Source organism: Podarcis melisellensis, assembly GCF_964234715.1.
Source record: "Podarcis melisellensis genome assembly, chromosome: 11".
Taxonomy (NCBI): Eukaryota; Metazoa; Chordata; class Lepidosauria; order Squamata; family Lacertidae; genus Podarcis; species Podarcis melisellensis.
This window is the reverse complement of record NC_138543.1, coordinates 24,354,169-24,378,635: the sequence shown is the minus strand read 5'-3', so window position 1 is coordinate 24,378,635 and position 24,467 is coordinate 24,354,169. Positions and strand designations below refer to the sequence as shown.

The window sequence follows — 24,467 nt, the reverse complement described above, 5'->3', positions numbered from 1 at the left end:
AATTCTACATTGATAAAGCTCTTTAGAAAGCAATGCTGTGAGAAAGCAGCTGAGTGTCAGGGAAAAGAGTGCATTTGAATATTTTCAAATTTAAAGCAGCATCGAAGTCCAGATCACTTTTCAAGGCTGCTGAATAGATATTTGGGAACATTCAATAGTACTAATTTGTGTCTATTATTTCCTTCTGCCACTCCAAGCAGCTCCGTAATTGAAATGCTGAATAACAGTTTCCCCTTGCTAAATTGTAATGATGCCCTTTATAATCCTCTCTTTAATGCAGTTCCTGAACTTTAGAAAGGTTGCTTACTGCCAAATGTCAGTTCATCGGCAAGCAGCCGCAATGGGAACCCTCTTGTTTTATCCATTATGCCAAATAAAATTGGCACTGCCCGATGTACATGCAACATAGGTGTCTCTGATTTACTAAGAAAGGAGAAGAGAAAAAGGAAAGGGAGTGTGCCACTCTGATCAAAGCACCCCATTTGGCAAACTTCTAGTGAAGTTTTCTGAGACTCCCATCAGCCTAGAGAGCATGGCCAGTGATCAAGGAGGATGAGATATGTCATTCAACAACATTAAGAGGAACACACTTCAGATTATTACGAGTTACGGATAGGTAGCCGTGTTGGTCTGCCATAGTCAAAACAAAAAAAAATCCTTCCTGTAGCACCTTAAAGACCAACTAAGTTAGTTCTTGGTATGAGCTTTCGTGTGCATGCACACTTCTTCAGATACACTGAAACAGAAGTTTCCAGACCCTTCTATATAGTGAGAAGGTGGGGAGGGCTTTTACTCAGAAGGGTGGTGGGAATGGGTGATTGGCAGATAGCTGTGATGATCCTGTTGACGACTCTTAACGACTGCAATAGGTCTTACAAGAAAAAGCTCATACCAAGACGAAAGCTCATACCAAGAACTAACTTAGTTGGTCTTTAAGGTGCTACAGGAAGGATTTTTTTTTGTTTTGATTATTACGAGGTTTATGTAAGCAACGACAGCAGCTGGGATTCTTTATGCGCAAAAATGGAAGGAACAAGAAGCTACCACCAAAGAAGAATAGAAAAACAAGGTGATGGACTATGCAGACTTGGCGAAGTTAACAGCCAGAAAAAAAAAACTTGATGTCCATTGTTTTGTGGAAGAATTGAAGCCTTTTTTCGGATTACTTAAAGAAATACTATACAGTGGTACCTCTGGTTATGAATGCTTCTGGTTACAAACGCTTCAGGTTACGAGCTCCGTTAACCCGGAAGTAGCTGCTCCTGGTTGTGAACTTTGCCCCAGGATGTGAATGGAAATTGTGCACCAGAGGCTCACACAGTGGGAGACCCCATTAGCGAAAGTGCACCTCAGGATGAGAATGGTTTCAGCTTAAGAACGGACCTCCAGAATGAATTAAGTTCATAACAGAGGTACCACTGTAGTATGATGAACTTGCGAGCCAGGATTTGAACTATGAGTGACAGAAGAAATTAGAGATTATAGTAATGTTGTTATGGTATAAGAGATAGAAAATAGGATGCAGCAGAGGGGGAGAAATAAAAACACTATGGAAAACAGGGGGGAAGTTGACAAAACAAACGGGGAAAAAATAGTATGCATATGTTAAACTTCTGAAAATTTAATAAAATAAAATTGAAAAAAGAGGGCGACACTTCCCCATTCCTGTTCTACTGTAATAAGTAGACTAGATTTCATATTCCTACAGCAATACAATGTGTGATGATCTGCAGTGAGGTGGACATACTGGAATTTGTAAAAATAATAATAATAAAAAAGATATGGGTGGGATGTGGGAAGCTCTCCGCAGGGCTCCTGATCCCTCAAACAAACGTAGTATCTCTAAACCAACTTTAATATCTATGGACATATGGAAGATGTACCCCCATAAGTACAGAAACTGCATGTTTCTAGTATTGTTACATTGTTGTGACCCTGAGGTACAGAGAAGACCCATTCCCATATTACACTGGAGAGTGGTGCGGTCCACCAGATATTCTTATTTTAAAGGCTCGTCATTCTTTCAGAACATCACCAGCTCATATAACCTAATGCTCTCCCTTGGCTTAGCACAGTGCGGTTTCATACATTAATGCAGAGCAGATGTTGCAGATCCACAGTAAACTCCATTACTTGAACATTAATTAGAATGGGTATGATATGGCACGGAGAGCAGCAGTTGGATTTGGAGGCACCAAATCCTGCTTTCTTATTGCTGAACCTCATGCAGTTTCCCAGTTTGGCCACTACTGCCAAATACTGTCTCTGTGTAGTGCATATTGATCTGTTTTTAAGCTTCAGCGTTTAAATGACTGTACTGTTGTCCAGGAGTAACAAAAAGACAGAGGCAAAGACAAGAATTAGCTCTGCCCTCTGAATTATTTCTTTCTCAGTCCTATGTGTGTTGGGTTTGGTAGGTGATCAAGTATAGCCATACTACAAACATATTTTATTTCTTTGTCTATTAAATTTGCATACCACCCTTCATCAGGAGATCCCAGGGTGGTTCACAGAGTAAATTACAATACAGTGGTACCTCGGGTTGCAGACGCTTCAGGTTACAGACTCTGCTAACCCAGAAATAGTACCTCAGGTTAAGAACTTTGCTTCAGGATGAGAACAGAAATTGCACGCTGGTGGTGTGGTGGCAGCGGGAGGCCCCATTAGCTAAAGTGGTACCTCAGGTTAAGAACAGTTTCAAGTTAAAAATGGACCTCCAGAATGAATTAAGTTCTTAACCCGAGGTACCACTGTATAAAACACAAGTAAATAAGTAAACCAGATACATTTAAAAGGCTATGGGATATTAAGCAGTCAAAGGCCTGGTTGAAGAGGACTGTTTTTGCCTCGTGCCTAAACATATAGAATGAAGGCGAACCTCCCTGGGGAGAGCATTCCACAAACATGCCATCTTAGCCACAGTCTATGGAGACCAGGAAACACATAGTTTCAAAACAGCGTTTATTTATTACTTTGTACATTCCAAGGCAAAGATGTGAGACTGAAATGAAGATTGGACAACAGCCAAAGGGAACTTCAATCTTCAAAGGCAGTGTGCTTCTGCATGCCTGTTTATGAGGAAAGAGTAGCAATGGACGGCTGCTGAGGTTTGCTGGTGGGCTTCTTCAAGACACCTGCTTGGCCACAGTACAAAACAGAAAACTGGACTAGAGGGAGAAGGTACGGTCTGATAGAGAAGGGCTTAAAATGCCTTCTGAAGCTAAGAAGCGGCAACCTGTAAACTATGGGAATGTATTCTGTATTTGCCACAGTGGCACAAGTCTATGCTAGAAAGGGCAGCAAAAGCCCCCTTCTTAGTCACTGGGCAAACCATGCACATTTTCTTCTTAGTGCAACATTTCTAGCACATTACATTTAATGTGATATTAAGGATTATTCCACATCAGTGGCTACAAATAAAAACCATAGCAGTTACAGGATGTTTTTCTTCCTTGTTCGCAGCTAGGAACCAAGTCCCTTGCCTGTTGTTTACATTTTTATACATATAATGTTCAGCATGCTTGAATATTCAACTGCACATGCAGTGATCTCTGTCTTAATTTCAGATGCATAGTCGGGCATTCGGAAACCTGGACGTGTTAGAAAGTCAGTCACCACACATCTGTCATCATGCCTGAATATTCATGGACAAGTGTCCATGAACAGTGTACTGGGCTCAAAAGGCAATCCAAAAATTCCATGGAGAACATTGGTGAGACCTTTCTGTACACAGGATCTTCCAAACGTAGTTCTCCTGGAATCAGTGAGGCTTGCCATTGGTTCTTACATGACTCAGGTGGTATGGTCGCTAGTCCTGCATGGTTGCAGTTCACACTGTTCCGATAACACTGAATGGGGAGCACATGGGCAAGGGGTGGATGATGCCACTTCTTAGGCTAATGCTGCCCTTTTGCCACTCTCCCTGACTCTGTGGTGCAACATAAAGGAGACAGGTGAAAGATTATCTAGCCACAAAGGCTATAACGTGTATGGAGGCTGGAGATGCTATTGTACATGTTTGGGACTTTTGACATTATGGGAACAATCATTCCCATATGGCAAGAGGCATCAAAGGCTGCAGGCTGTGCAGGCCATGCAGACTTATACTGGCCTTCCTTAGATAACTTTGGGAGGAAAACTGAGGTTGTGGAGAAGCCCTCATCGGTGTTGAGCAGTTTGTGGAAGCCACCAAGTAACAGTGGGGCATGGGATGACCTTACAGCCTATCTCTGATTGATTGGAATTCCATATTTAAAATCAAATTAACTACAAAGCAGAGCAGGGATGTTCTTCCCATCCCTAATTTTAATATATATTGCACACTTTAGATCATCCTTCATTTTATATTATCCTCCATGCCATTAAACTGAGGAATTATACTTCATTTACCAAGGATGGGAAGTTGAGCTGGAGAAACTTCAGACTCCCAAACAAAATTATTAATGGCTGGATGTTATACTGATTAGATTTAGGTGGCTGTAAAGGTTGCAAGTGAACTAAATCTAGCTGGCTGTGCTGTGTTTGCAGTCCAACACTGCCCTCATTATAAAACGATCATTCATTTGGCATGTTGGCAGGCTGTGCTTTAAGACTCCATGTCTAGGTTTCATGTGCAGGAGAATAAATGGGCCTCTCGTATCTTAAAGCACAGGAAAAGTTTGTTATTCAAGACCGAGGGGCATTTTGAAAAATAATGTCCAAGTATATAAATGAAGTTTATGCTGTATCTGTGGTGCAGTATTTGAATAACAGTTGCAATTACCCATAATGCTTCAAGCCACCATATGTGAGATGGCAACAATAGTTTAAGTCTACCTGTAGCTCTACCCAGATGTTAGCCAGAGAAAGCAGGAAGCAGGATTAGGGTCATAGATTCACACCCCACCAAATAACCCTCAGCAGCTCCACTCTCAACCTTTGCATGTTGATGAAGAGCTGAAGGGTTACTCTTTGTGCAGTTGTCTGAATGTTCTTAAAAATCCCCTCTGCGATCGGGAGCCTTGACTGCACATGCTCAGTATGTTCAGTTGAGCAGGTGAATGTGAATGCGTCCAGACATTCGGCCTCAACATGCCAAGTCTAACAGTGGAGGTTGTGGGGATGGGTGGCATCTTACAGACAATTGGTCTTTCAAATTTCAGTGGTGCCCAGTGCGAGGCCAAAATTCAATGCCCCCTGCCTTTCACCTTCTGTTCTGCTCAATTCACTACATCTTACCTGTGACGCCCTGCAGAGTCCCCATGGCTCTGCACTTACAGTAGTGTAGTGGAACTAGTCACACACTGGCCTAAATCTGCCTCTGTCCCTGTCTGCACATTCTTTGCATGAGGAAAAAACCACATGCATAGGACGTAACACATGCATCAAAGTGGGGTTCTCCTTGGGGTAGACACTATCCCTAGTGTATCACCAATCCATTACTTCTAGAGCTATCCAAACAAATACAATGATCAGTTTTGCATTTATTTCAATTAGGAGAAAACAGAGAAGGCTATATAGAGCCACAGGGTGGTAGTTCACTACATTTTACCCACTTGGAAAAAAACACACACCATGATAGTGGGGTAGGAGAGCTGAAAATAATGCCAATATAGTTCACATCTGTCAACCAATGCTCCCCTTTGGTAGACAAGTCTAAAAAGACAAGTCTAAAAAGTCTGGGCACAAATTTTCACAGCCTTCTAGTTGCTATGGTGGCTCATGTACCAGAAGTAATGTATTTAGTGTTAACTCCAAAAGTGTATACTCGATTCTGACCAAACAAAGAATCCTAGAGCAAAATATACATCAGGAGGCTTATGGTGTATATATCCCAATGTTCTTATGTTGACTGAAATGGGAAGACAATAGTATTAAAGTGCAACACACACACGTTTGTTCCCTTATCCACAGTGCATTGCTATATTGTCTTCATGAAAGTTACTGCTGCTCAAATTCAGGCACAGTTTACTACCGAGAGGCCATCTTTTCTTTCATCCTGTACATTGTCGCTTGTGTTCCTCTGCTTCAGGGTATTTGTCAGCTAGCAGCAGGTAGTGGTTGTAAATGCCTCCTCTGTTTGTTTGCTTATTGGGTTCCTTTCTGTGAAGGATCTGAAATTGCCGTGGTAAGAGACGGAAAGTTGGCTGAGACGGACCACTGGGAGACCAACACAAACTAAACCTGGAAATAAGAGACAAATATTTATTAATGAGGGTGAGCAGAGATTGCAAGAGGCGTCCAGGGAAAGTTGTGGAATCTCAATATGCCACACTCTTCAAACAGTTCTCCAAAGGCTGGAATTTGTTTAAGCACAAGCCGACTTTAGCTTAATAATAACTAGAGGGGATGCAGAAGACTAGCGGTCCCATCCACAAGCCAATCAAGCAGAAGCATTTGGATATAAGCCAATTTAGTCCAATTGGAGTTAATGAGATTCAGTAGGCTTCGAGCACAAGTGAAGGCTGGGTTGTAATTAAATGAGGCCAGGCTGGGTAAGAGCTACAATCCTTCCTGCTCTGAAAACCTCTGCCAATGTCCAGAAGAATGGCAGGGAAGATGCAAGAAGCAATGCACACTTAGCCTGGCATTATTTGGAGACGTAAGAGCCACGCCCAGGATCAGAATGATCACTTAATGAAGTGGTACACTGAAATGTTACAAAGCGAGGGCTGAACAGTCAGATAATGGCTTGCATCATTGGTCAGATCCAGTTTATACTCTTCTTGTGATCTTAAGCACATACACACAACTTCAGATTCTTCCCTTGCAGAGATGTTGGTATGCAGTTCAGAAATGCATTTACAAAGAGAGAGCAGAAATGTTGACCAAGCATTCATTACATTCACAGTACTACATTAACAAAATGTAATTATAATTATCCTCCCAGGCTTTCACTTAGCAGTTTGATTACTTTCCCTCTAAATACTTAAGCGAATCTGAAATGTGCCTTTCAGCTAATTCTTCCTGTTGATACTGGTTCTTCTGGTTCTGTACTCCCTGCTTTTATGGGGTAGAAGAGCTGTTCCCTACATTATGTTTTAGGTGTACACCTAAGGTGCTTTAAGTGTATGTCTAGCAATGAAAAACGTCAGTGTAGTGTAATGGTTAGAGGAGCTTTTGCCAATTTGGTGCTCTCCAGATACAGTCGTACCCTTGATCCTGAATGCCCTGGTACTCGGACGTTTTGGCTACCAAATGCCACAAACCAGGAAGTGAGTATTCCAGTTTGTGAATGATCTTTGGAACTCGAATGTCCCACGGGGCTTCTGTGGCTTCTGATTGTGAAGCTGCACTATGGTTTTCGAACATTTTGGAAGTCGAACGGGCTTCTGGAACAGATTCCATTTCACTTCTGAGGTACGACTGTATTTTGGACTAATGGGAGTTGTTGTCCAAACAGAAAAACTGAGAAGGAGTGCTGGGCTCACCTCAATTTATTTCCCAGGGGATGGACCCAAGCAAGGCCCATTGGCTGTTTGGCCCACCCCTTGGGGAGTCGCTGGACCCAGGCCTGCCTGTCAAAGGCCAATCTGCAGGCAGGCCTGCAGTCCTCCCTGGCTGGCTGCCAGATCACTGACCAGGGCTGTGGCCAGGCCTCAATGCCTTCTGACCATTTAAGATAAGCAGACTTGTCATCCAAAACATCTGAGAGGGCCCAAATACATGACTCAGACATGTGCAACATATACATATATAGCCTTATTATGAAATTCGGATTTACTATAGCATACTGTTCAGCCATTCTTTCCTGGCAAATATGAATTTACTGCTGTGAAATTTGCAATTTTGCCTGTAGTTCTTAGGTATTTTAATTTATTTAGCAAGATTTATATATTGCTCAATCAAACAAAGCAATCAAATGATCCAAGCAGTTTCCATAAATAGTATAAAAGATTCATTTAAAATAGTGGTAGAAAAGAGTTTAGAAACAATATATGCATTTATTTCTTGTGCTTGCTTTAAACTTAGCACAAAACTTCTAGAAAGTGATTTACCATCTGCTGAAGCCTTAAGGTAAGGCTGCATGCCAGGCAATAATTCACTAAGGAATATTCTCTATTTTCCTTAAGAATGATCTTAAATGTGGTTTCATTTCATTCCTCCAAATTATGGTAAATTTCCTTGTGACTGGCTCTAGTCAATAGAGCAGAGTGAAGGATATGTTTTGAAAGATCTCCCATCTCACTTCTCAGCATTTACTTTTTTCTTCATTTAAAAAGCTGAAAATGCACAGCTCTGCACTGTGCAGTATTTGTGATCTATTGGTCAACCCCTGCTTGATTAATGCACAATTTTAGTATTTTCCTCCCAACCTGCAAGCTGCTTTCCTTCAATGATTAAAAAATGAGCACTTGGCACCCTTAAGCACACACGCTGATGTTCCAGGCTCAAATTTATCTTGTAGCTTTGAAAAATAGCCCTATAAACACCAACACATCTGAAAGCTTTACTATGTATTCCAATGAGCACTGATCAAAAGAGCTGATCTGAGTGCTGCGGTCAGACTTGCAGAAAGGTTAAAGTTCACTCTCCAGGAAGCATATGAATTATAAGATGTGCCTGGGAGATGGGGGGGGGGGAGAGAAAATGTGTCACAGTGACAAGAAAGACTGATTGACTAGTCATATGCAAAGAATCATGGAAGTGGGAAGAAACTTTGAGATCATTTATTCCTACCCCTGTTCAGTTCAGGAATCAAGATTCTTGACAGATAGCTTTATGCCTCTGCTTGAACATCTGCAACTATGAAGAGACCCATCAACTCCTGAGATACTCTGTTTCACTCTCACACAGTCCTTGCCATTAGAAAGGGTATCCTAATGTTTAGTCAAAATCTACTTCCTTGCAGGTTCCATATATTAGTTCTAGTCCATTACCTTGGAGCTACACAGAACAAGCACGCTCCATCTTCTGTATGGCAGCTCTTTGTGTATTTGAAGGCAACTATCATGTCTCCACTTAAATCTTCTCTTACGGAAGTTAAACACCACCAGCTCTTTCTCATGGACAGAGCTTTTTTTCAACTGGAACTCAGTCCAGCACCTCTGAGATGGGTGCCATTGCCATTGCAAGAGAACAAGGGAGGCATCAATGGTGAGTTCTGGCTTCTCTGTTTCTAGATAAATAGCACTGTTCATAGGAGTTGGTTTCAAGATCCCTCACTATCCTGCTCAGCAGCCTCCCTCTTCTGGACCCATACTAGTTTTTGTCAAAGTCATTCTTAAAAAGTGGTGCCCACAACCAGACAGAATACTCCAAATGCAGTATAACCAGCACAGAATAGAATGGAACTATTGCTTCTCATGATATGTTTGTTTTGTTTTGTTAATGCAGTCTAAGATGGCATTCACTTTTTTTATCATCCACATCAACAGCTGTTATACAGAAGCAAGTCCCATTGAATTCAATGGGCTTTATTCCCAAGTACAGTAACTGTCCATAGGTTTCTATTCAAAATCCAGAGAGACCCTGCATTAGATACTTTTCGTTCTGCTGCTTCTGAAATCTGATGGGAAATTTTTTTGGATGACATTATAAAACGTGCCCTTATTACAAATCATTTTTTACAAAAATAATAATAGTGTATTGGGATTGTGGTGACCTTCGTTGCTTATTCTTTTTGCTCCAAACAATTGTCATTGATCTTAATCAAACCTTAGTGCCAGATGTGATGATGCTCTTGTGCTATAGAGGGATGGGGAGCCAGTCATTATTGGCCAATGGACAGCGACAATGTAATCCAGTAACATCTGACTTTGTGATCAAAGATGGTCACATTGCTGGTAGGGAGGTGCAGGAAAGGTTCAGGTTAGATAATGTAATACCTTTGAAAGTGAAGGGCTTTTCTGGTGGCCAGATGGAACAGTCTTGAGGTCTACCTGCAACATCTGCCTGGAGTTGTGGGGCCCTGAAGTTTAAAGAAAATGTGACTGTAGTTCAATCCATCACCAGTATCTGGCCTCCTTATTCCTGGGTTTGGACACAGAATATTCCACACCATGGTTTCCAAGTGCCGGCCGGTTGCTGTTGTTGTTACATTTATATATGTGGCCCAGTTCACCCAGCCTCCTTATTTCCCTGTGCAGTTGCAAAGCTAAACCCACTGTACAAAAATGCAGATAAGAAGACTGTTACGATTTTAGGCTTGTTTTCCACTCTTCTGCAAGAACTCACACCAGGTAACAAATCAATGTAGGCAGGCAAGAACTGAAAGACTATATGTCAGATTTGATTTCTTGCAACTTCCTGATAAGAAGAGGCTTTTAAACTGTACATTAATACAAAATTATTAATATCCTTTTGTGAGGTGTTAGATAAAATAAAATAAAGCACAACCCATGCTGCTGAATCCACAGTTCCCACCAAGTCTGGTCTTTTAGCTAGATTATTTTTTGACAGTATAATTAGTCACAGTTTTCCTTAAATCAGACAGAAGAATAATTGTATACAGTGTGTGTGTGTGTGTGTGTGTGTGTGTTTTCTGTGTGTGCATTTGAGTGAGTAAGTTGCTAGACAACTTTCCCCTGCAATTATTTTCTCTCCTAATAAATAATATTTGAACTACTGTGTTCATATTCTTAAGTGAGCATCTCTCAATCAGACCTGCAGCTAATCTGGCTTTCCGAAAATAACAGGCAAATTGCCCTGGAACATTATATAAGTCTCAGGTGGTGGAAGCTATTTGAATATCCTGCAGCTATTTATTGGATCTAAATGGAAAAAATGGTGACATATTAAAATTAAATCTAGATAGCTGTTCCCATAGCTGCAAATGAAGGGCAGAAAAATTGGGTCCTGATGGTTCCAAGATTTCACTTTCTACTATTCTATACATGCATTTAGGACTGAACTGGGGCAATTTTGTGCTGGGGTGCTCTAAGGGAAAATGGATTTACCGAACCTTCTCTGAAACATTATTATACAATGAGTTATAATGAATAAGCCTCAGTGTATTCATTTTGCTACCATGTAGGTGTATCTGTGCAACTGTCAAATATTGAACCTGGTTTTTGAAAGAATAGAAACACTGAAAGTAGACCCGTTCCAGGCAACTGGAAAACAGGGGGTTTTTTTGTTACTTGGTTTTAAGTTAGTCCTTAACACCAATAACACAATAATTCTGTTCTCATGCAATGGATTTGTTTGGGGTAGGTGTGTTGCAGTGGGGCTGAGGGATAGCCATACCCACAAATCAAGGTGCACAGGAAATCCATCACTGAAGAGGGTTCATAACATGCTAAAGCATTGATGACATGTTAAGGGGGTCAGTCTTGCTCATGGACTAGTGGGCAAGTGCTCAATCCTATGCCATCTTACCTGAGAGTAAGCCTTATTGAAATGAATGGGACTTATATTTGAGTTGACAACTGTGAGAACAGGATGCTGGACTATACGGAGCATTGGCAATTAGACATGTATAGGATTATTCTGCAAATATTTTAAAGAAAAAATAGGTCATGAAATGCAGAGGAGACAGAGTTATGAAATTCATCTCTTCTGATCCATGACAGCCAAGAACCTGTGTAATCATGTTACCTACAGTATTCATAATTTCAGTGGATGCACTAGCAAAACATTGTGGTTTAATGCCAGGGAAAATATGATATTTATGGATTTTTTTAAAAAATATGTACTACAGGATCTATGGAAGAAAATTGACTCTCGATATGTAGACAATTGCAGTTTGTCCTGCATATCCCACTTACTGTCCTATTATGGTAGACATGCCCAAGGCAATGTGGTTACCTCCCCTTTCATGGTGGCTTCTACAATTTTCAGGATCCAGGAACATTCTGAAGTTTTATTTATATAGCATGCAAATGTCACACCTCCCAAATCAGTGGGATTTGGCCATATACTGTAAGCCGTATTAGTTCCTGGAGTTATGTGAGAACAGTCACAAAGATGGAAGCAGTTGCAGTCTTCTTCAGGCACTTGATATGGGCAGACCTTCTGAACAGATTCTGATTGTGTGTTTCAGTATCTTGACAGGGATAATCAATATGTTAACCTCCAGATGTGGCTCAGCTCCAAGCCGATAAGCCCTAGACAACATGGCAAACAATTTGGGATAATGGAAGCTGTAGTCCAGTAACATGTGGAGAGCACTACCTTGGCTATCCCTGATCTAGACCAGGCTGAGAAACCTATGGCCTTCCAGATGTTGCTGGACCAGATGTTGCTGGACACCCATCAACTGGTCATTGGCCATGCTGCCTGGAGCTGATGGGATTTGGAGTCCAACAACAACAGCAGGGCTATAGGTTACCAACTTCTAGTTTAGGGAGCACATAGCTCATTCTCAAGAACTTCTACATATGGCTTGTGTAATTCCAGGTAAAAATATTACATAAGAACATAAGAAAAGCCAAAGGTTTGTCTAGTCCAGCATCTTCTTCTTACAATGGCCAACTAGATACCTGTGGGAAGTCTGAGCATGGCATTCTACGTCTGACAGTGAAGGTAGTAGAACATCAGTGGAACATATGTAAATGGGTTTGGATGCCTCTTCTCATGTTGCAAGAATCAGGCTGCCAGAAAACCCCCTCCATCTGTTGTCCGACACTGTAAGCAGAACTAGGCACAGTGCTTGCAGTAATGAACTTTATTGCTCAGTAATCAAGAAGTCATTACCCAGCACATCCATCAGATAAGCACATCAGTTGCAGAAGCTAAAGTTCTGTCCGCTCTCCCCCTTATTTGTACCTCCCTCCTTGCATTTTCCCCCCGCTGTGACTCAGCTTTTCTCAATTGTTCTAGCCTTTTCCTGACCCTTCTTTCTTGTGCTGAGAGTAGGAGAGGGGAAAGATCTGAATCCGGACTGTATTGCAGAGCAGAAGACACAGTCCTTGCTCCTTCTCTATCAGCGTCTGGGGCTACCTCAAGCATCTCCACTTCACCCTCACTCTGCTGATGATTCCTCCCTGTCTCACCAGTCTGAACCTGGTTCAAAGTCCCATCCCTCTCAGGTGCCTCCTGGACTACTTGTTGCTGTTTCTCATCCAGCCAATCCCTGACATTTGATGTATAAGTGACTTAAGCTTCTACTTTTTCGTGTTTCCAGTATAACATGATAATAAAGAAAGTTGTGATCTGCCCCCCATGGGGTGCATAAGTTCCAAATATGTGTAGAGGTCAAAATCTTGTTGGACAGGGAACACAAGTTATTGTTTTGCAAGTTATTACTGTATAGGCAAAAAAATGCTGATCTATACACCATACTGCAATGCCCAAAGCTACTTTAAGGTACATCAAACTTTTAATGCATGTTTATACCACTTTGTCATCAATTGCATATATTCAAGCTGATCACACACAATATTAGAAAGAAATCATATTATTTTTGTCATCCATTAAGGGATCCAACAAGGAGGCTTGATTTTGGGGAATTATTAGTAATGTTACAAACTTCTGTGCCTCCCTTGGAATTCTCCTGTGTGTCTGTATCATCACTTAGAACAATATTTCATCCGTTTGTTCAGTTATTCTCAATTTTATAATGGATTGAATCTATATTGCTCTGAGCCTGTTTACGCTCGGCAATTTTGTGTGTTTTAAGATTAGCATTTCTTATGATTTCCAGGACATATTGATTTTCTTCGGATGGGATACAGAGGTGCACAGCTGATTTCCAATGATTCAAAATGTCGCAAAATCTCTAGCCTTCTAATGCAGGCTAAAAGGGACCGAGTTTTTAGTGCCTTGTCTGGAGGATGGCATTTCTTGAAGGTCAACCAAAGCAGCTCCCTGGCAGACAGAAAAATATTATTTGTCAAACTGAGATGACAGAAGTAATGCTTGGTCTCAAAGCTTATCAGGGCTATGTGGTGGTGTTCATGAAATGTGTACAGTGGACATATCTTTGGAGTGACACCGCAACAGAAACATTTAAAGTTTTTTCTTACTAACTGATAAGGGCCCCTTGGGAGCATGTCTACAATTAATGACTGCGGTGCAGAACTTATTGGATATATGGTTTGGTTGTCAAGTGATAAAAAAAGCTTGTTCAGTTGATACAAGATTGATCTTTGCTGCATTCATTCCTGATTCTAAGAGTAAGTGCTTCTCCTTACATTATAATCTCCAATGCTGCCTTAAAAAAAACCAAAAAACCTATTGACTGCACTGAATAGAAATACGGTGGTGAAAAAATAGTTGGGACAGTTTAGGACAAAAGGCAGAATGGATCACATAGTGTTATTCAGTTGGCAGGTTCCTAAATCTTCTTAAATTCAGGAAAGGTTTATCATCTCCTCTGAGGGGTACGTCAGTCTGGACAAGATTCACCACTTGGATGTTGCACTGATTATTGCCCCCAATCCAAGACACCAAATACTAGAAGGAAAGGTTATGTAGAACTCTGCCTATGTGATTTGCACAACGGACTGAGACAGAGTGCTATGAACCAGCCTTTTTCATGTGTTACTTACATATAGGGCTATCATGTGAAGAAACAGGCCCAGGCCCAGGCCTTCACCCCCAACACCCCCATCCTAATTCTTTCCCAGATCCTTTCCCTCTTATTATTACACTACTAGTAGTCTCGTTGCTCGGGAGTTCTAAGAAACCCCCAAATCAGTGCAGCTTTGAAATCACTGTTTAAAATCAGAGTAATTTTGAAATGTTTAGCATCTTCACCATCTTGATTCAAAATGGCACCTGATAATATCCAAACAGACAAAAAGCTGTTGCATAGTATCTTAAGAGACATCCAAATCCACAACAACTTTTTAAAATATATAATAAAAAAGTCAAGTGAGAGAAAGAAAGTAAAAGAAAGAGAACAGAAAAAGAACAAGATACACATAAAAGAGAAGGAAGATTTAGGAAAATGAGTTATTCCTTGGAGCCCGTGGCAGCTACTTTTAAATTCAACAAAAACGCAGGGCAACTGGTCCTAAGTGTATCATGATCAATACAGCTTTGGGAGTAAGATAATTGCCTAAAACAGGTTAATTATCTACAGCTTTAGCAGAAGCCTTATTGGACAAGTAGCCTTTTGGAAAACCTGACTGCTTCAAAAGTAGTAACAATGAATCCAGTATAACTGGATTTAAAAGCTACCAAGTGCGGCTCATGCAAGACATTATTTGAAGACTTTATTGCCAGATGTCTTTGCTTCCGATTCCGTAAGCTCAAATGGCAGCATTTATTGCTATCAGTCTTTTGACTGGGAGTTTCAGGTGCATGAAGGAACAAGAGCAATTGAGCATTGTGGGATTTGAGTGACAGCCTGGGGCTTTCAAGGCAGACTCTTGCTTACAAAGTTGAGAGAATTTCCAATTGTCAAATTGGCATGTGCCAGATGAAGGGCTTAGTCGGGGCGCCAGCTGTTCTACAGGCACACCTGCTGCGAAATAAACAATTAATACAAAAGTGAAGTGCACGAATATGCAGGCAGAAGACTTTAATCCGCCCCAATCCCATATTGTGCCGTTCTACAGCATCTTTCTGGGGTGACAGGTGCCATAAGTCAGCTTATTGATTAATAACAACATATTGTCGAAACAGAATGGGCGGGCTTGTCAATGAGAGGCAAGAGGAAGGGGGCACAAAAGGGGGAGGAAAAATCCATGAAAGGGGCTTCAATAGGTTCTTTTGCTGTTAAAAATGGAGGGGCAGATACAATAGTCACCCTGTTTTGTTTTGTTTTTTGTTTTGTTTTGTTTTGCTAGGGAAGCTATTTTTAAAGAATTGAGAATAGAACATTTCAGACCACTGCTTACAAAGATACTGGCTATAACCATGTGAAACAGGCTGTATTGAATAATATTGTGCCCTGTTCTAAGTATGCATCTATTTATGAATGCCTGCCTGCCTGCCCCCCCCCCTCTCTCTCTCTATATATAGGCAGCAATTTGTAAGAAACTGCCTGCAGCCTAATCATCTTCCAATGCTTGCAAGCAGCACTCCCTATTCACATACTGTAAATTGTGGAAGAGGCACATAGATAACACATTTACCTTTCTTTTTCTTTTGCTAAAAAGGTTCCCAAAGAAATTTACAAAGATGAAGTTTAAGGCCGTCTCTGCCCTCAGGATTATGATTTAAAAGACATGACATGCCAGGAAAAAGAGACGGGAAGAGGAAGCCTATATTAAGAGAAATGTGTGAGAGAATGTATGCAAATTTCCATGTGGAATGTTAAACGAAAAACTGGCAAATTGATGAAGAAATCAAACCTTAAGTTTGGAAAAAAGAGAAACAAAGACTAACGGGTTTGCCCATCACTAGTCAGGGACCGTCCAAAGTTGGGGGGGGGGGGACTGGTATCCCTTGTACATGTAATAATTTTTTTAACCACAATTCGTGAGGGAGACATGGGGCAGACACAGAAGTTGGCAACAAATTTTCACCCCTTCTCTTGGGGAAAGACCTGAGGGCTGACAGTCACCACATATTCCTATTGTGTAGTCATGCCTGCTGTGGATTTACTACAGTTCCACCACTAAAAGAGGCAGCCTCCAAATTTCATCCAGCCACCACACATCCCAAAATTGTCATGCTCATTAAATCAATACCAATGATAATAGAGATACTGCATTTGACAGTGTGTAGCCAGCTTGAAGGGTTTTAGCAGTCTCTGTGCTCTGTATTTGTGCAAATGGCAGGTACAGTAAATATTATTGACATGTCTGGTTTGTTGAAGGGTTTTAAGTAAAAGGTCTTCTTCCGTCGGTTCCCCTTTTTATTGTCTAAGAATTAAATTGTTTGACTGGATGACTGTCTAGCTAGCTTGACTTTGGCACAAGAGTGCTATAACTAGTAATTTCCCTCTGTAGGTCATTCAGTGTGCGTCTTTCCTATGCGAGAGCTAATAAGAGGTGTCACTCCTCAAATCCTTGCCTCTCCCTGCATTTGTGTCAGCAGCTAAGGAGCTGTGACATTCAGTTCCCTTATGGCCGTGGTGTGCCCGCTAATTATGAAGCTCAAATCAAATCACTAACAGGCTCAAAGGGGGACAGTTATCTGTTGATCGGTGCCATTTTTTCTTCAGACGATCAGCTCATGGATGCCTGATGTAAAACCCTTAGCATCTCCAAGAGAAACAAACCCAAGCAAACTGGGATAGATTTTCCTTACAGTCGTGGACTTTAGAGACAGTCTTAAATGGAAGAAAGTCATTCAACACAAGAATGCATGTGTTTTCATTTAAAGTAGACTTTGAAGAGTACAAATGAATGTTTTCAGTGAAGGATGGCAACTTTCAAGCCTTACCTTCGTTATGAACTCATTTCACAATAATTTCATTTAGACTGCATTAGGGTTAAATGAGCAGTACCCAGCGGTCTTTCATTACACTATATCATGGGTCGGCAAACTAAGGTCCATGGGCTGGATTAAGCCCAACTGCCTTCTAAATCCGGCCTGTGGATGGTCCGAGAATCGCCGCATGGATCGCCAGCGTGTGGATCGCCAGCGCATACATTTTTTTATTCTCCCTCCCTCTTCCTCACACAGCGGTGGCGCTGGCGCCTCCTCCCTCCCTCCTCCTGGTTTCTCCCTGCCCTGCCTAGAGGAGGAAGGCGACAGGGCTTTGTTGGTGCTGGCCCCTCTCTGGAGCCCTTTCAAGCGCCGCTCATTGTCCCTCTGCCGCTTCCGCTAGCCCCTGCCACTCACAAGACACAGAAGCCAAGGTTGGCTGAACGCCCCTCTCTAGTGGCCGCCATTTAAAGCAGCCCCTCTCTAGAGCCCTTTTGCACGCTGCTCATCATCCCTCATTCATTTTTTTTCCAAAATACAGTCTGGCCCCCCACAAAGTCTGAGGGACAGTGGACCGGCCCCCTGCTGAAAAAGTTTGAGGACCCCTGCACTATATGCTGACAGAATCCACTGCTTTCCAGAAAGGAGAACTAATACAGGATTATTATTGAAAGCACATTGAACTATTCTGAACTACATACACACTGGGGAGGGCATGGAAAGAAGACAGGAAGAGACAGTTGTAATATAGCTAAGCTGGTATAAAGTTAGAGATAAAAATGAATAACTATTTCAGGGTGGGGGACATACGTATTTATCAATTTTCTTTCAGAACCTTCCATTCCTACCTTGCCCCTGTCACACAATCCCAAGCCCCTATCCTTTCCTTGAGGAAAGCACCACAAAACTCCAAGGAAGCATTCAGATTAGATTACTTTGTCACAATGAAAGCATAATGACTTGAAAACTTACTTCCTGAGGTAGACTTATGATCACAGGGCTTTCCTGTGGTCCAAGTATGGTTTTCTCTGCTTTCCCAAAAGTTTTTTGCGGAGTTGGAGCAGCTTCTTGAATAGCATAAAATGTTACACAAATATTGTAGTGGGAAGGGCAACTCTGCAAAAACTAGTCGTCTCTCCTTGCAAGCAGAAGGGCCTTGTTGCGTGGTGAGTTCCCGCCCCCCACCAGGATAAATAAAGACACGAGACAGCATAATTAAGGTTAATTGGGCGAATTAGGCCACAACTTTATTGAATTCAGGAATGAGAGGCATTGGCTTAGGCATTGGTCCTATCGACTATCCGGCTCCAGCCCATTTGCTGGAGACACGGGGAAGGGTTAACACTTTATCGGGGGAGTCTCCTGCCAAGGCACGTCGACTAGGAGCTCCCCCGGGTCACCGCTCTGGGGCGTGCCTTTGGCCCACACCTCCATAGGCTTCGGACAGGACCACGCCCCCCAGAGTCCTTTAATGAACCACCCTTCGCTCTCTGGGGGGAGGTGATGGCGTTCCTCCCCCCCCCATGTATCCTCTTAACCCCTTCTTACCAATGCCTACCACCACACGAGCAATCGCTTGGGATTCCCCTGTTCTCGCGGGGGCTGAAACCAGCCCCTGCTCATGTGGGGGTGGGCGTGAAGCCCACAACCCCACCTCCTGGGCAGGCCGGAAGTGGCTTTGTCAGGCAAGGGTATGCTGGGCACCTTATTGGATTCAAGCTGGTTTGCTTAGAGCATGCTGTGATCTATAGTATATCATGCTCTATTTGGGAGCCATGCTAGAGCTCTGATAATGGACTATCCCTCCCACTCATAACACTGGTTCTTGGGACACCGCAACCCACTAAGAGATTTACCAGTGACCAGTACCTCTTAGTAATTGGACATAGGCATTTTCTGACTAATGCCAAACCAACAGGAGCCAGATTCCCCCCCCCATGCCCAACTACCAGTATATCACACAATCACACATTAAATATAGGTCACCTGGGGGCCAAGTATTATGGCTAATTTTCTTTGAAAAATGTGTTTACACAAATTCTAGTGTTTAAGCATAAAATCCCCCCAGGAAAAATTATACCACCACCACACATTGTCTTTGTTCTACAATTGATTTTCTGACGTTGGGCAGCGGCAAGCCAACAGCAGTAAAATATCTTGAAATTAAGTGTGGGATAATTTGTTAATGTGCCAAACTTCCAACTTGCTGCACGGAATGGGCAAATAGCAAAGCAGTCTAAGGAGTCACAAGCAAAAATAATGCCAGGTGCTGTGCCTGAAAATGTCTAATCTCATACTTTGCAGCAGTAGTGGCATATGTGGTGGTGGGGAATCATGGAACACTCCTCAGTATACTGCTGCTGGGTGGCTTGGGGTGGGCCAGGGTGGGGCTGAGGTCAGGGCCATGTGGGTCACTGGAGGGACCAGTCATTGCTGCCCTGCCTCAGTGCTACCCAGGTAAGCCATAACAACACTGTTGTCAGGAGGGCAACTCTACCACAGAAATCACTACTGTTTTATAGACTGAATTCTGCAGGGCTGGCCCACCCGTGTGGCAAGGTGAGGTGAGTGCCTCAGGCAGCTGGATCGAAAGGGGCAGCAGATCTGTTGTTGTTGTTTAGTCATTTAGTCGTGTCCGACTCTTTGTGACCCCATGGACCAGAGCAAGCCAGGCACTTCTGTCTTCCACTGCCTCCCGCAGTTTGGTCAAACTCATGCTGGTAGCTTCGAGAACACTATCCAACCATCTCGTCCTCTGTTGTCCCCTTCTCCTTGTGCCCTCCATCTTTCCCAACATTAGGGTCTTTTCCAGGGAGTCTTCTCTTCTCATGAGGTGGCCAAAGTATTGGAGCCTCAGCTTCAGCTTCAGAGAAGCTATGAACTATGCCAAGCAGGGCAGCAGATCTAGCCCCCAAGAAATGCATTACTCGCTACTCCTGAAATTGCAATGGCAGTAGATATGGCGTGCTCCTTGGAGGTAGGATCTGCCATCTCTATGGCAGCCCCTCTAAAGCAGCCTTTACAGTGGCCTCTTGGTAAATAGGAGGTGCTGCTGGTCTCCTCCCACCCTTGTTCCTAATGTAGATTTTTTATCCCCTCCTTGTTCCTGATGTAGAACTTCATTAAGCCCTTCTTCCTTGGCAGGGGGCACCATTTTGTGGTTCGCCTCAGGTGCCAAAAACAAATTGGGCCAACCCTGAATTCTGGACATCAGTCCGATGGTATGACAGCAGAAAGCACCAACAAACTTCTTCCCCAGCTCCTATTCACTTCTCTAATTTGAATCTATTAAACTTTATGGTGTATGGGAGGTATTCAACAAAGTTATTTCACTAGCATTTGGATTTCCACTTGTGCCATGAAACTTATCTGCCATGTCCTCTCCCTGCACACACCTGTGTCCTCCCTGAATCTGCTCTGGAAGGCACATTTAAGGGTCACAAAGGATGGGGCATGTGGGGGGAGGATAGGAGAAGTTCCATTGTGAAGCCAAAAGTCCTTGCCATAGTGGAAGCATTTGATTTGAGAGTGCCTTGTAAGTGGGATTCAACTAAGTTTTACTCATAGTCGACCTATTGAAATCAATGAACCTAACTTAGTTATTTTCATTTATTTCAATGGGTTTTATTTGAGTAAAATCTTGGTGGGATACCATGCCATGTCGCTGTTGTCCCCCCACTTCCTGGACATAGCTCTCATGTGAAGAGGACATGTCAGAAAACATGTTTAAGCCTTCTTCCTGATAAGGTAGCTTATCAATTGTCTGTTCTTATGGGTCTGTGCCCCCAGTCCCAGGAGATCACAAACTGGCACATCAGATAGAAACTGCATAATATGTTTCACACTCTAAAATACCTAATTGCACCCTGAACTGGTTGAGTTTCTTTGGTCCCAAGATTGTTTCCATAATCTAATACCTCTAACAGTTTAACATTCAACCCCACAGCTCCAGGAAAAGAGAGTGATCGTATCTCAAAGATGCTGGTTGTCCATGGTAATTTTTGTCAGTTTCTGGAGATGAGCCAAACATAATTATTCCTTGTGTTTTATGGAGAATGGTGCTTACTGTCCCATCAGTCAGGAGTGTGGTTTTGACCCCATTTCTTGTGATGATGCTAGCAACAAGAGAGAAACTATCCTTGGCAGTGCTCAGATGTAATTTCAATCTCCAGAATACCCTGGCATGACTCTATTTTAACATCTAACACATGTAGTGACATTTTAGGGTCATCTGGGTGGGTGGCAGCTACTAACTGCCTCAAGGAGTTCCTCCTTTGCTCCTACCACTACCCCTGACATTGAAGTTAGTGGCAAAACAACTCATCTCAACAAGAATATGAAGTTAAATGAGAAGCATCTGCCACTACCAAGTGTGAACCCACAACATACCCTGATTATGTTTGACCCACCTATGAAATTGTTCCCTTTTCGAGAATCCAAATTCACTTTCTTCCACCAAAAATGTTCACCTCAACCCTAATATGCTCATAACCTCATGCATCATGTGACAAGTTGCATGAGTTAAAGAAACATCATTAAGGAAAATGAGGAGTCTTGTGCCATGTGGTTTCATGGACCACAGTACGTTTCATTTAAAACTCCACGCCTATGTCATATAAAATCTGTTCATCTCAAGGTGTCAAAAGGCTGTTACTTTTGCTATAGCAGGCTAACCCTTCTGGAAATGATAGAGGAAACACCACAGAGAAGATGTTTCACTCTGCAACTATCCCTAGCTAAGTGAAGGAAGGTGGGTCAGTTTTTTTTTAAAAAAAATGTTTCCAGTTTTGAAACCATTCCCTAGAAATGAGATTGGCTCCCCAAAATACAGGAACTGGTTATAATTTTGTTAGAGCAACAATGTAAGACTGATGATCTATTCATTTTAGTGAGACTTTGGCCAAATAAACTGCATTAGACAAACAGCCACCAGTTGCTGCCAATGCAGGCTTTGTTCTCCTTTGGCAGGTTAGTTATTTACTGGCTGATTGCTCTTTTCATATGTGAATGACAGTCTTTTTGAATTAATGGCTTACATGATATCTGCCTTTGTTTCATATGAATACGTTTATCCTCACAAAGTGGCATTATATGCCAAAAAAGCACTGATAGTGATCTGATGTTGCATGTCTGCCATTGTACAAGCTCTATGGCAGTGGTAGCTAATACGTTGCTTGACTCTAATGCCCACCATCCCTGACTATTGGCCGATGCTGGTGGGGTCTGATAGGAATTAGAGTGCGACAACCTCTGCAGGTACCATGTTGTGCTATCGCTGGCCAATAGGAGCAGGATGTAATCTTTGTAAACTGTTTAGTGTTTTTGTTTTTGCCAAAAAATTTAAGCAACATATCCATTCTCTAGACTAGGGGTTGTCAATGTGGTCCCTACCGCCCACTAGTGGGCATTTCAAGATTCTAGGTGGGCAGTAGGGGGGGTTCTACAGCACAAGCTGAATCCTCCTTCCATCGAGCACTGGTGGGTGGTAAGGAAATGTTACCATCAAGAAAGATGCATTAGTGGGCGGTAGGTATAAAAAGGTTGACTACCCCTGCTCTGGACAAATAAATGAAACTGCTCTTCTGGATCCTTCACTGATATCAAGGAGACACAGGGTGTTATGGACCTCTCTACCTATCGCCTGTCATCCCCATGATAGTTTGAACAATACAGTGGTACCTGGGGTTACATAAGCTTCAGGTTACATACGCTTCAGGTTACAGACTCCGCTAACCCAGAAATAGTACCTCGGGTTAAGAATTTTGCTTCAGGATGAGAACAGAAATCATGCTTCAGCAGCGCGGCGGCAGCAGGAAGCCCCATTAGCTGAAGGGGTGCTTCAGGTTAAGAACAGTTTCAGGTCACGAACGGACCTCCGGAACGAATTAAGTACTTAACCTGAGGTACTTTAAATTATTACTACCTATATAACATGAGAATTTGTTGGCTGTTCTTACTGCTTGTAGGGGGAACTGTAGTGATTATTGTTGCACTAAAGAAACCAGTGAAGCTCATTGGGTGACTTTAGGTCATTCACTGTTTCTCAGTCTAACCTAAAATAGAATGAAAGGAATGAGAGAGAAACTTATACACTGTCCTAAAACCTGGAAAGAAAGATGGGATAGAAATGAAGTAAACAAATCAATTCAGGTGAACTGGGTAACTGCAGAATTGGAGGTGCAATGTGAGAACCAGTCTGGACAATATGGAAACCAAAGGTCCATATTCTACTGTAGTTTCTTCGGTCCTTTTCTGAAGAACAATATTTGGATTTCAAAGCCTGTTCAGCAAATGGCTGCAGAAAGATTCTTGTAGTTTCTACAATATAGCTGAAGTTGGAAAATTCCACTCCATTTTCTGATCTGTTTTCTTTCTACTCCTATGATCAACATTTTCCCCAGTCATTATAAAGTGTAGCAAATGCAACAGACATCAGCTATGCCTTATAGTATATGTATTTGATTACCTGCTGTGCAATGAAAAAAAGATGAGATGGATTTCACACTATACTAGAGATGATTGGTATGTTTATTTTCTTCCTCATCACTCATTTGGCTCTGGAGATACAGTGCATAAGCAGCTAAAATCCAGCTTTGAATATACCTCTGGAGCTAGCTCATAGGAGGTACCATGACTTAATGTACACAGTGTCCATGTGAGAGGGCAAAGTAGCTATGGATGTGCTGTGACACTGACTGTTGTGTTGGTAAGCTCAGCCCTGAAGACAGAATAGAAAGGGGAAATGCTCTACCATCCCACTGGTGCTACAATGTCCATCCTGAACTGGAATCAGACTGATCTATTTTATTCCCAATGGCTATGAATAAAAGTTGCTATAGGGCAAGCAGGGAGGGAGAGCTGTTGCCTTTATGCCCTCTTTAAGGTCTCAGGGTATGGACTATGGACACATAGCACAGTCATCTTGCTGAGGATGAGCAGATCTGGCTCTGATCTAGATGGGAGGCCACTAAAATCTCCATTTACGTAACCTGGAGTTCCATTATGGAAGAAAGGTGAATGGGCTCCCCAAAAGCATTGGTCTGGTGGGGGAAAAGGACTCTGGACAATGTGAACATATAGTTTGATCCAACAAAGCTCTAATCTTCATACACTCTCAAGTGTAAGAATCTGCTGGCTCAGATTTAAAGATCTAAGGCAAATCCCACAGTTGTTGGGGTGGCATTCCCTGCTATTCTCTCCGTCCATTGTCTCCTTTGGTGAACATCAAATTCCACAGCTTTTCAGCATCACCAACATGCAAATGATACCCAGCTGTAGCTCCC

General features: G+C 42.4%; 1 long non-coding RNA gene across 2 annotated transcripts; it reads right to left on the bottom strand.

The window, feature by feature from the left end:
* Positions 1-5,804: 5,804 nt before the first annotated feature.
* LOC309380680 lies at positions 5,805-24,461 on the bottom strand. Of its 2 annotated transcripts, XR_014173018.1 has the most exons (3): positions 23,108-24,461; positions 9,807-9,889; positions 5,805-6,162 (listed from the first exon to the last, which is right to left on the bottom strand). It is a non-coding gene; the product is annotated as an uncharacterized lncRNA (long non-coding RNA). The 2 variants fall into 2 exon arrangements; XR_014173019.1 differs by lacking the exon at positions 9,807-9,889.
* Between the last annotated feature and the right edge of the window lie 6 nt (positions 24,462-24,467).